General features: G+C 50.7%; 1 protein-coding gene and 1 long non-coding RNA gene across 2 annotated transcripts in view; one reads left to right on the forward strand and one right to left on the reverse strand.

The window, feature by feature from the left end:
* Positions 1 to 13,241, forward strand: part of LOC141078137 (uncharacterized) — a 192,143-nt gene that overhangs the window by 60,556 nt on the left and 118,346 nt on the right. The gene's annotated exons all lie outside the window — the stretch shown is intronic.
* LOC141078134 (uncharacterized) lies at positions 701 to 1,543 on the reverse strand. Its single transcript, XR_012227664.1, has 4 exons — positions 1,373 to 1,543; positions 1,169 to 1,290; positions 988 to 1,085; positions 701 to 789 (listed from the first exon to the last, which is right to left on the reverse strand). It is a non-coding gene; the product is annotated as an uncharacterized lncRNA (long non-coding RNA).

Consider the following 13,241-nt stretch of genomic DNA (forward strand, 5'->3'; position numbering starts at 1 on the left):
GGTCATAGCATGATGGACATTAAATTACTTGTATTAAATAGTAACTTCAACTCTCAGAGAGACAGGCGGGTCTGGGAGTATAAATTTATGACAACTTTTGACACACTCAGTGCAGGAATGAATGTGTCGCTTAAATTTATGTCTTTTACATCAATTAAGGAATTTGCTCTTCAGAACTTCTGGGGTCATCACACAACACAGAACTAGACCCCAATCAGAGGGCAATAAAACCTTCACACTCCTAATCTATAAACTGTTCCAATATTTATGTTTATCCCTCTCCCATAATGACAATTCTGCTAAATGTCACTTGTCTTATCTATTGTTATTTTTGTGCTGTTTTGTGTATAAATATGTGATTTTTCAGATGTTGCATTAGTCTAGCCTGATGAGGAGACCTGAGTAATCTCGAAAGCTTGCACTGTACTACCACCTTTTCAGTTAGCCATTAAAAGGTATCAACCACTGAGGACTCTCAATTCTAAATATTCTTTTATATACTGGCTAACAAGGTACAAAGATATATATCTTCCCTGTATCAAAGTCATTTGAACAGTTTTGGGTGGAGGAGAATGTTGTGATCTAGAGGCAAAATGGTGATCATGGTAATACGGCCGGACTACACCACCGATAAAGCAGCCACAGCCGGTGACTGAGAGGAATCTGTGACTTCTCTGCACTTAATGGTTACTACTCACCTGGGTAGTCATATGTGGGAATCTCCTCTTTACACCACTCATCACCCCTCACATATGTCTCTGTAGTATTAATATGGGTCAGATCTTCACCCTGAAACAAATATTGTAAAAGTCACCGACAGATGGAGAAGTCCCATCTATGATCAGCTCTAATCCTGCCATCTCCACCGTTCTCATTACACAGATATAAAACATATAATACTGGTGGATAAAACAAGACTGAGCACAAGACCTTCACAGCCGTCTACACATCACAGGGGAGATCTCCTGACACCTTCTCTCCATCTACCTGATGATCCTGAGGAGCACTGGGATCTTCTTGTTTACAGTCCTGTGGAAGAAGAGGACGGGGACATCTCTCTGGTATTGTCCTCTTACTGGATAGATCTGGAGGAAACACATACAGGGACTGAATTCATTCTCTACATACAGATAATTATAGGCCGTGTGTATTTAGTCCTGTCTATTACCTGGTGATGTGAGGGGCTGGGGAACCTCCATTATGACGTTCTTGTACAGATCTGTGTCCTTCTAAATACTCCCACTCCTCCATGGAGAAATAGACAGCGACATCCTGACACCTTGTAGGAACCTGACACATACAATGATACCGTCATCCCCTGATCCCTTCATAGTGTTACTGTATGATGTCCCAGCATTCCCAGCAGTGTCACCTCTCCAGTCAGCAGCTCAATCATCTTGTAGATGAGTTCTAGGATCTTCTGGTCATTGATGTCCTCATGGATCAGGGGGTGAGGTGGAGGCCCTGTGATTGGGCTCAGGGGTCTTCCCCATCCCTCAGACACAGGGTCCTGACAGCGATCACTAGAGGTCTTCACCACTGTGTAATCCTGGTTATGGAGACACATTAATAAATCTCACTCCAGACATTTCCAGAGTCCTCACCTCTCCAGTTCTGTCCATCCGTTATTCCCATAGATAAGAATGATGTAATGTGACGTCATCAGAATCTCTCACCTCTCCAGTGAGACGGAAGAGGATCTCTAGGGTGAGGTGTAACATCCTCTCCGCCATCTTGTCTCTGTCCATATCCATCCTTGATGGGTAAATCAGGAAAATTCTCTTCTGTAGAAGATCTTCACTGAGAGGATCCGATATTGTAGAGACCTGAATGAGAAGAAGATGATCCGATGTAACATCATAAGAATCCTGTGTAATAATACAATTACTGGAGATAATAAGGGAAACATATGAGGAGATTTATTATCTTACAGGGTTTAGTTTTCTCCCCTGACATCCATTATTTATTTATTTATTTATAATCTTTATTTATATAGCGCCAACATATTCCGCAGCGCTTTACAGTTTAACAGTTTCAAAACACAAGTCATAAGTAACAACGCTAACAATACAATAATTAAAGCAAAATAAGACGAAATAAGACGACCCTGCTCGTGAGAGCGTACAATCTACAATGAGGTGAGGGAGATACAGAGTACAGGTGTGTATTTACAATGGTGTATTTACAATGAAGGTCCAGCCATCTTGCGGGAGTGAAGGATGGATGGAGATAGTGAATGGGCTACACACGCACACTTACACAGAGAATGACTTTGATTAGTGAATGTGATAGGCCGCTCTGAACAGGTGTGTTTTGAGGGAGCGCCTAAAACTATGCAAATTGTGGATAGTCCTGATTTCTTGGGGTAGAGCATTCCAGAGGATAGGAGCAGCACGGGAGAAGTCTTGGAGTCGGGAGTGGGAGGTACGGATTAGTGCAGAGGTTAGTCGAAAGTCGTTTGCAGAGCGCAGCGATCGGCTAGGCCGATAGACAGAAATGAGAGAAGAGATGTAAGGGGGTGCCGCACTGTGGAGAGCTTTGTGGGTGAGAACAAGTACTTTGAAATGGATCCTATAATGAATGGGCAGCCAATGTAAGGACTGGCGAAGAGCGGACGCGTCCGAGTACCGATTACCCAGATGGACGATCCTGGCTGCTGCATTGAGTATGGACTGGAGAGGGGATAATCGAGTGACGGGGAGGCCAATTAATAGAGCGTTGCAGTAATCCAGGCGAGAGTGGATCAATGCAACAGTGAGGGTTTTTGTTGTTTCCATAGTGAGAAAAGGGCGGATTCTAGAGATGTTCTTTAGGTGTAAGCGGCAAGAGCGGGCAAGGGATTGTATATGGGATGTAAAGGAGAGATTGGTGTCAAACATAACACCCAGACAGCGCACCTGCTGCCGGGGTGTTATTGTGGTACCACCCACGGAGAAGGAAATGTCAGATTTAGGGAGGTTAGTAGACGGCGGGAGCAGAAGAAGTTCAGTTTTGGAGAGGTTGAGTTTCAGATAGAGAGCGGACATGATATTGGAGACTGCGGACAGTCACTGGCGTTCTGTAGTACAGCGGGGGTAAGGTCGGGGGAGGACGTGTATAGTTGTGTGTCATCAGCATAAAGATGGTACTGAAAGCCAAATCTGCTGATGGTCTGTCCAATTGGGGCCGTGTAGAGAGAGAAAAGAAGGGGGCCAAGGACTGAGCCCTGAGGTACCCCGACAGCAAGAGGAAGAGGAGATGACGTGGAGCCAGAGAACAAAACACTGAAGGGGCGGTCAGAGAGATAGGAAGAGAACCAGGAGAGTGCAGTGTCCTTAATGCCTAGTGACTGGAGCCTAGAGAGTAGGAGATGGTGGTCAACAGTATCGAAAGCTGCAGATAGGTCAAGAAGAATGAGCAGAGAGTGGTCACCGTTACGTTTTGCTGTCAGAAGGTCATTGGTCACTTTGATGAGTGCAGTTTCAGTCGAATATAGGGGGCGGAAGCCGGACTGTGAAGGGTCTAGAAGGGAGTGAATGGAGAGGTAACGGGTAAGGCAGGAATAAACTAGGCGCTCCAAAAGTTTAGAGATGAAGGGGAGATTGGAGACTGGTCTGTAGTTGTTTGTGCAGGATGGGTGAGAGACTGGAGGAGATGTGAGGGAATGGGGTCGGTAGTGCATGTAGTCGGACGAGAAGAAGAGAGGAGTCTGGAGACTTCTTCTTCTGTTATGGGATCAAATGTGGAGAGTGAGCCAGGGGAGATGTAGGAAGGGATGGGAGTCACAGCACTTGGTGGTTGGGAGCAGATTTCTTGACGGATATTATCTATTTTTTCTGTAAAGTGGGAGGCCAGGTCATCAGCACAAATGTCTGTGATAGGGGCTTGTGCTTTTGGCCTGAGGAGGGAGTGAAAAGTGTCAAAAAGTTTCTTGGGGTTGTTGGCTAGTGAGGAGATCAGGGTGGTGAAGTAGGTCTGTTTGGCAAGGTGAAGGGCAGCGTTATAGGTTCTTAACATAAATTTGAAGTGGATGAAGTCTTCTGGTGTGCGGGTTTTTCTCCATAGGCGTTCAGCACTCCTGGAGCATCGCTGGAGAAGTTGAGTTTGCGATGTGAGCCAGGGCTCTTTTACTCTGTGTTTGGAGGTTCTGAGGGTGAGGGGAGCTACTTGGTCAAGGGTGCTTCTAAGCCAGATTAGGACAGGAAAGAGAGGAGATTGGGGACAGAGATGAGTGTAGGGAATCTGAAAGTGTCTGAGGGTTAATAGCTTGTAGATTTCTGACTGTGTGGTAGGTAGGAATGAGCTGGGGTGGGCGAGGATTTGTGAGCGTGAAGGAGAGAATGTTGTGGTCAGAGAGTGGAAGCGGTGAGTTGTTTAGGTGGGAGATTGAACAGAGCCGGCAGAAGACCAGATCAAGGGTGTTACCGTCCTTATGTGTCTCAGAGGTTGAAAGCTGTGAGAGGCCTAGAGAGGTTGTTAGTGATAGAAGCTGGGATGCAGATGTGGAATTAGGGCTGTTAATGGGGATGTTGAAGTCTCCCAGGATGAGGGTTGGTAGTTCTGAGGACATGAAGTGTGGCAGCCAGGCTGAAAAGTGGTCAAGGAAGAGGGTGGGTGAGCCTGGGGGCCGGTATATGACCGCTACCCTGAGGGAGAGGGGACGGAAGAGCCTGATGGTGTGGACCTCAAAAGAAGGGAATAAGAGTGATGGGACTGGGGGGATGACCTGGAAAGTGCATTGTGGGGACAGGAGTATGCCAACTCCACCACCAGGTCTGTTTGTGGGTCTCGGGGAGTGAGAGAATTGTAAGCCACCGTAGGAAATGGCAGCAGGAGAGACAGTGTCAGAATCCTGAATCCAGGTTTCAGTGAGGGCCAACAGATTAAGAGAGTTGTTCAGAAAGTAGTTGTGTAGGAAAGGAAGCTTGTTACAAGCAGGCCGTGGATTCCAGAGGGCACAATTAAAAGATTGAGATGAGGGAGTGCAAGTAATGTTAATCAGATTATTGTGGTTTCGATATGAGGTAGGGTAGGGGTCGAGGTTGGGGGATGGTGGACCAGGGTTGGGGGAGATGTCCCCTGAAATCAGTAGGAGAAGGAAGATAAAGAGCCAATAGTTGTTGGAATTGTAAGTAGTTTTTTTCTGCGATGTGTTTGGGCAAGATGGGCTGAGGTTTCTCAGGAAGGTGAGGAGTGTGTGGGAGCTGTACATGGGAGAGGGAAGTATAGAGGGGCTGATGTGTATGAGTCGTGATGGAGGGGGGATAGGGTGATGAATGTGGATGGCAAGGGAACACAGGAGGATAAAAATAAAGCACATGGTTAAAGGGGAAGGCAAGGTGTGGGTTACCTGACTCCTGCCCTGACTAACTGCCATGTATAACTGCTGTTTTGCTGGATGCTTATCTTCTGTGATGCTTTGCTTATGGGATGCTTGCGTGCTGTACCCCACACTGCGTGCTTCCCCTTAGCAACTACTACATATATAGGCCACACTACAGGGTCAAGAGAGAGGGATTGTGGGAGATGGTTGGGTATAATTTGGCAGCTGGGGCCAGCACACCAGGGGATGGTTAGATGATCAAAGGCACTAGACCAAGATGTGGCAAAATGCTATAGCACCTTCCACCTGATAAGATCTAGAAAGGCCCCAGTCACAGATCTAAAGCAGAAAGTATTACATACAGTGCAACAAATGAATTATACCAAAGCTTTAGCAAGCACATTTAAATATGTAGCAAAATGGTCAAGCAGCAGAAGTATGGAGTTGTACCATTTGGATATATTACAGCAGAGAAATAGAGGCAGCAGAGGTGGGAAGTTGTATCATTCAGGCTGCTTGCTGGCAGTGAATGGAGTAAATACATGCAGGGTGGCTCAGTTGATTACCATTTGGATATATTACAGCAGAGAAATAGAGGCAGCAGAGGTGGGAAGTTGTATCATTCAGGCTGCTTGCTGGCAGTGAATGGAGTAAATACATGCAGGGTGGCTCAGTTGATTACCATTTGGATATATTACAGCAGAGAAATAGAGGCAGCAGAGGTGGGAAGTTGTATCATTCAGGCTGCTTGCTGGCAGTGAATGGAGTAAATACATGCAGGGTGGCTCAGTTGATTACCTGTGTGAAGAGAGAAGATGAATGTTAATTCCATGCCATGTATAACTGCCGTTTTGCTGGATGCTTATCTTCTGTGATGCTTTGCTTATGGGATGCTTGCGTGCTGTACCCCACACTGCGTTGCGACATCTACTAATAAAACCTATATATTTAGGCCACAGACAACAAGCAGTTTCCTCCTCGGAGTCGGCAGCTGAACACGTTCCTCATAGACTCATCTTCCATAACGCTAATTCTCGTCTCATTACCGACACTGGAATCGGCATTAGCAATACTGCAGGAGATATTCATTACACGCGACATGAGAAATAACTCCTTCATGATGAGGACGACATCTTCATCTTCTACTGCGGCTCTAGAGACAGATTTGGCCAGAGTTGGTCACTGCCTCCATCCCCACCGGCCGTCTATATGGAGGTTTCCCGTCTTCCCCGCACTGGAATCTTCTATCACGTTAGATCTCAGCTCTGAGTCACACACAGAAGTTTGAGGCTTTTCTGGAAGAACAGGACAGGAGAGATCTGAGGCCGATGTCTCCATGTACAGGGTTTCCCCTCGGGATAAGAGTCCTGGGGGGTTTTACTCGGTAACGTGGACGCTGGACAAACGTCACCATCAATTCCCATCAGAGTGAAGGAACATCGCTCCTCTATTCAGCTCTATGGATCCAGGATGAAATCCACTGCGGCCCCTGCAAGAAAAGAGCGAAGTCTGGTGAGACCCCCGAGGCCGGAGATTTCTACAGCTGCTCTGCGCACAGGACCTGTGATGAGGTCACAGGAGGGGAGGAGTCAGAGGTCACATGATCAGGGGCCTCAGTGTGTGCAGGACTCTGCTGTGCTGGTTGCCATGGTGCTGGATGAGGGGAAGTTTCTGTGTGGGGTCAGGAGGGGTTTACAGGGTGGATGTAGCAGAGCCGTGTGTGTACGAGGTGTGTGTACGAGGTGTACGGAGCGGAGCCGCGTGTGTACGAGGTGTACGGAGCGGAGCCGCGTGTGTACGAGGTGTACGGAGCGGAGCCGCGTGTGTACGAGGTGTATGGAGCGGAGCCGCGTGTGTACGAGGTGTACGGAGTGGAGCCGCGTGTGTACGAGGTGTACGGAGCGGAGCCGCGTGTGTACGAGGTGTACGGAGCGGAGCCGCGTGTGTACGAGGTGTACGGAGCGGAGCCGTGTGTGTACGAGGTGTACGGAGCGGAGCCGTGTGTGTACGAGGTGTACGGAGCGGAGCCGTGTGTGTACGACACGGGTGTATCAGCGGACGGAGGGACGGGACACACTGCCGGCACATGGCTATCACAGGCACAGTTGGGGCTTATCTTAGTTATCCCACCGCTGGCACCATGTGACCAAAATATCCAGCAAGCTACTCTCGCTCTACAATTTGCCGCAGGGGGAGTTTAATTTGGAAGCCCCACCACTGCTATCAATCTTCCAAGTACTGCGGGATTTATGTATATCCCACTTTCTCAGTTCCACTTTGGAACTCGCAGCTCTCCGGCGCCCCCCTTACCCTCAGGTCAGTCAGGGAACTGCACCTAGGATAATTAGTCGCCGGACGGGCTGCCTGTTGTGAACCGGCAATCAGGCTTCTGCAGTAAGGGAATTATCAATGCTGTGGCCGCAGCCCCTCATTCAGCAATATAAGACCCTTCTAAACTGCCAGCAAGCCGCAATAGCCGTACACAACGCGCTGCCACCAGTTACGGTTACTTAATTCACAGTGTTAAATTAAGAGGGTCCGTGGCAAACCCCTTGAATTAGTAGCGATTATCTATCAAAGGCGTATAGTTCGATTCTTAGAGCATGGAGACAAATCTAAATAATTAAATCATTTATTTTCCGAAAGAGGACAGTGATTACAGATAAAAGTTGCTATAAAATTGAGACATAAAATAGGTACAGTACAGATATAAAATAAAAGGATTAAAAGGGTAGAAAGTCACACTCACATGTGGTCAGTTGGCATCCCATGTGGCTTTAAGGGGGGTGAAGGCGGAGCTGCACTTCTCTGCTCATCTGCGGGTCTTTCTAGCTCGACGACTTGAGCTGTTCTGCTCTGGTTTTGTCCAGGGAATGCTTTATAGACTTGCTATGTGACATCACGGAGAGATGCATGCTGGGTTAATCCCACCTCTCCCTTTTGGATGTAGAATTACACTAGAAAACTTATACTTATCATAACTCCATGGGGGCAGCCCGCACAGACACATATAGGGCATCATTGGTTGTGATTTGTTGAGTACAATGATTCAAGACCAAATATGCAGTAGTTCTGATACACTGTTTAGAAGGAACCCATATTTCAGGTTCTGTAAGTCTGAGAATTACGCCACAGGCGCCGTAAGGACGCCGGGATCGCGAAGATCACAAAAATATGATTGTTATAGCTCTGCTGGGTATGGTTTTCGTAATATGACTTATTTTTATGTTTCCCATATACCGGCATACAGCCTGTGTTTTTCCGAACAAAGGGATCCCTTCCCCCTGCTCTTCGAGAGGAAGTTGGTTTAAGGTTTCAGAGCTAGCCCAGGCAGGGGGGCACTGGTCAGTGTGTGAGTGAGCCATGGGCGAAAAGAGGAGGGGGGGCTGCATGAGCTGACAGCCTGCATTGTATATCACACCTCCCCCCTTAAGAGGGCGCTAAGGAGGCATTACCTCTCGGTAATCGGCCATGCGCACCTCCGCGGGTTCGCCCCGGCGGGACAACCCATCGGCATTGCCGTTTTCACTGCCCTTCCTGTGTTTTACAGTAAAGTCGTACTGTTGAAGGGCAAGGCTCCAGCGGAGCGATCTTCCATTGGTTCCGGACACTGTGTGCAACCAGCTCAGAGGGTTGTGGTCAGTTACCACCGTGAAGGCGCGCCCGTACAGGTAGGGCTGCAAACGCTGCAGTGCCCACACCATGGCCAGACACTCCTTCTCGATGGTCGAGTATGCCACTTCCCTCGGCAAAAGTTTCTGGCTCAGATACAACACGGGGTGCTCTTGGTCCCCCGAGTCGACCTGGCTAAGCACAGCACCGAGGCCAAACTCGCTGGCGTCGGTCTGTACCAGAAACGGGCGACTGCTGTCGACTGCTCTCAACACTGGAGAGTTGCACAGGGCTACTTTCAGAGCTTGGAAAGCCGCCTCACAGTCATCTGTCCAGTTGACTGTTTGGGGTAGCCTCTGCTTGGTGAGGTCAGTCAAGGGTTTGGCAAGGGCGCTATAGTCCTGTACGAACCGCCTATAGTACCCTGCAGTGCCCAAGAAGGACTTCACCTGTTTCTTGGTCCTGGGGGTGGGCCAGGACACGATTGCGTCCACTTTTCCTGGCTCCGGACTCATGGAACCCCCGCCTACCCGGTGCCCCAGGTAGTGGACCTTGTGCATGCCTATCTGGCACTTCCCCGGCTTGATGGTCAGGCCTGCCTGGTGAAGACACTTGAGCACCTCCTGGAGGTGCTGAAGGTGTTCCTCCCAGGTGGAACTGAAGACGGCAATATCGTCTAAATACGCCACCGCGTACTCCTCCAGTCCCCGAAGCAGGTGGTTGACCATCCGCTGGAAAGTGGCAGGGGCATTCTTCATGCCGAAGGGCATGACCGTGGACTCGTACAGTCCAAAGGGGGTGATAAAGGCGGATTTCTCCTGCGCCTCAGGGCTCAGGGGAATCTGCCAGTATCCCCGACTCAAATCCATGATGGATATGTACTTGGCTTTTGTCAACCGCTCGAGCAGATCCTCGATGCGCGGCATTGGGTGGGCATCAGAGGTTGTGATGGCGTTGAGCCCCCTGTAGTCCACGCAGAACCACGTGGTTCGATCCTTTTTAGGCACGAGGACTACAGGTGAAGCCCACGCACTTTTTGACCGTCGAATCACCCCCAGCCTTAACATCTCATCGATCTCTTGGCGCATGACTTGTTGCACCGCTTCAGAGATCCGATAGGGTGTTCACCGTAATGGGGCGTGATTCCCGGTGTCCACCTCATGAACCGCTAACTCCGTCCTCCCCGGTTGGTTGGTGAACACGGCCCGGAAGGGTTCCAGGATGGCCATCAACTGCAACCACTGGGATACGGTTAGGGAACCACTTATCTCCATGTCCTCAATGGACCCATCGGCCTTGGCCTGGGCCAGTATGTCCAGGAGGGGATCTTCCTCCCCATCCTCTGGCAGATTGCAGACCGGTAGGATGCAAGCTTCACGTTCGTAGTGCGCCTTCAGCATGTTGACGTGAAAGGCCTTGCGCCTACCCCGAGCATGGTCAAGCGTGACCACGTAGGTGACCGGGTTGAGCTGTTGGTGGATGACGTACGGGCCTTCCCAGGCTGCCTGAAGCTTATCCGTTGGTACTGGGACCAGCACCCACACCTTTTGACCCACATGGTAGGTCCGCTCCCGGGCGTTCTGGTCGTACCAGCGCTTCTGGTCAGCCTGAGCCTGCGTCATGTTGTCATGCACCAACTGCGTCAAGGTCTGCATCTTGTCACGGAAGCGCATGACATAATCCACGATGGACACTTCTGTGGGGTTTGGCTCATCTTCCCAGGATTCTCTTATCAACCCAAGGGGTCCCCGGACTTGCCTGCCATACAGGAGCTCGAAGGGGGAGAACCCGGTCGAGGCCTGCGGAACTTCTCTGTAAGCGAACAGCAGGTGTGGGAGGTACCGCTCCCAGTCGCACCCTTGGGTCTCAACCAGTATGCGGAGCATCTGTTTGAGGGTACCGTTGAAGCGTTCACACAAACCATTAGTCTGTGGGTGATACGGACTCGATACCAGGTGCGTCACCTGCATTTTCTCACAGAGAGCCTCCATTAGGCGAGACATGAATTGGGGCCCTTGATCGGTAAGCATCTCCCTGGGAAATCCTACCCTTGAAAAGATGGTCACCAGTGCGTCAGCCACCTTATCTGCCCTGGTTGAATACAGAGCTACTGCCTCTGGGTACCGGGTAGCGTAGTCTACCACGGTGAGAATGTAGCACTTTCCGGAGCTGCTGGGGACGGCCAGCGGGCCTACGATGTCCACCGCGATTCTCTGGAGAGGCTCCTCTATCACCGGCAAAGGAATAAGGGGAGCCTTAAGAGCAGGCCCCGCCTTACCCACTTTTTGACAGGTGGCACAGGAGCGGCAGTAGTGTGTTACATCTGTCCCCATCTTGGGCCAATAGAAGTGTTGAGACAGCCGTGCCTTTGTTTTGCCGATCCCCAAGTGTCCAGCCAGTGGAATCTCATGGGCAATCCGCAACAACGCAGTTCTGAACTGATAGGGGACGACCAGCTGTCTTTCCCTCAACCACTCCTTTTTAGGATCTCCGGGTACTGTCTCCCGGTACAACCTTCCTCGTTCCCAGAACACCCTCTCCTTAACAGACTCGGAGGTGGGCGTCTCGGCGAGACCTCTCAATTTCTCCAGGCTGGCATCTGAGTCTGAGTGCAGAGCAGCCTGGAACTCCATGCTGGAGGCTGCCAGAAGTGACGTCAGGGTCCCCTCTTTACTGGGACCCCCTGGAACCGGCTCTGGGTTCACCTCTGGTTCAGTCTCTCCTGTAGCAGCAGAGGGTCCAGAAGACAGTGCGTTACCTGCGATCTGGGCACTCTGACTGCGTGTGACAGCTGCTATGTATGCTGTCTCCCTGGGGATTTCTACAGACCCACCAGCCGGTGCTGCCCTGGGCTCTACCTCCCCATCCACCCCCAACACTTCAGGAGCAGTGCAACTTATGGGCCAGTTACCTTCCTCGGTGGCACTGGTCAGCTGCATGGCATTACCTTCCTCATGGTCCCCATGCACCTCCCCATTTCCTTGAGCACCGTTGCTTGCTCCTGCCAGGGGTTCCTCAGCCGTCTCACTCCGCAGAGTGGCCGGGCTGAGCACTTCGGTACCTGTGGACACATCTACCGCTTCAAAGAAAGGGTTAACGGGTTCAGTCAGCACAGATACATCAACATCATCATCATCCTTCCTAGGAGAAGAATGTTTATCAGTTTGCTTTTGTACATTCACATCAGCATCAGCATCATACCTGGGGAAAGAATGGTTGTTAGTTGCATCAATACTCATCAAGGCATTAGCAGGTAACACATTCAGTTTCCCCTCATCATCATCATCATCAGGGTTAACGTTACCCTTATTATCAGTTTGGGGAAGGGTGTCAGGGACGTAGTATGCAACCATCCGCCCCAAGTCAGTCCCCAATAAAACATCAGTGGGCAGGTTTTCAGACACTCCCACCTCCCTCAACCCGCTCCCGGCACCCCAGTCAAGAAAAACTCGTGCCACTGGCAAGGGACAACGGGTGCCTCCAATCCCGGTGACAGTCAGGGTTTTCCCCTCAACAAACTCTTCAGGGGCCGCCAGTCCAGGACGGATGAGGGTTTGTTCAGCCCCGGTGTCCTTGAGGCCTGTAGCAAGACGGGCCCCCACCTGAACAGGTTGAACGTTGTCGTCAGCCCTCCCAACCACACCTCCCACCAAAAGAACAGAGGCGTTGGGCCCGGGGACCTTGGCTGGGGGGTTCTTCGGCCTATCCGGACAGGTGTAAGAGAAGTGACCAGGCCGCTTGCAGTGGTGACACAGGCGACTGTCAGTAGCCGGCCTGTTGTTGGCAACAGGGACTGGGCCTCCGGAGGGACGGCTAGCTGGGGCACTGGGGTTGGTTGCCGGCTTACCCCCTCTCCAGCTGGTGGTGACTGTCCTCCGCGTCTCGGGCTTCCGGTTGGCCTCGTAGTTGTCAGCGATCTGCGCCGTTTTGTCCGCGTTCGTTGGTTCGTGGTCCAGGATGAACTGTCGGACCTCAGCTGGGCAGAGATGCAGGAACTTGGTCTTTGATCATCAGGTCCCGTAGCTGCTCAAAGGATTCAACGGACAGTCCATGGATCCACTGGTCAAAGTGGGTCCTGAGTCCTTGCACCACATCACTATAGCTATCGTGTGGGCCACGTTGGAGGTGACGGAACTTCTTTCGGTATACCTCAGGTGTCAGCCGGTATTTGGCGATCAGCGCCTGCTTTATGGCGTCATTGTCGTCATCGGCTTCTGGCGGAAGAGAAGCAAATGCCTCCAGGGCTTTGCCTTTTAGCCCTGGGGTCAAGTACCTTGCCCATTGGTCTCTAGGCAGCTGGTACTGTCTGCAGGCTTTCTCAAAGGCT

The sequence above is a fragment of the Dendrobates tinctorius genome, unplaced genomic scaffold (assembly GCF_039654945.1).
Source record: "Dendrobates tinctorius isolate UK_male_01 unplaced genomic scaffold, ASM3965494v1 ptg000509l, whole genome shotgun sequence".
NCBI lineage: Eukaryota > Metazoa > Chordata > Amphibia > Anura > Dendrobatidae > Dendrobates > Dendrobates tinctorius.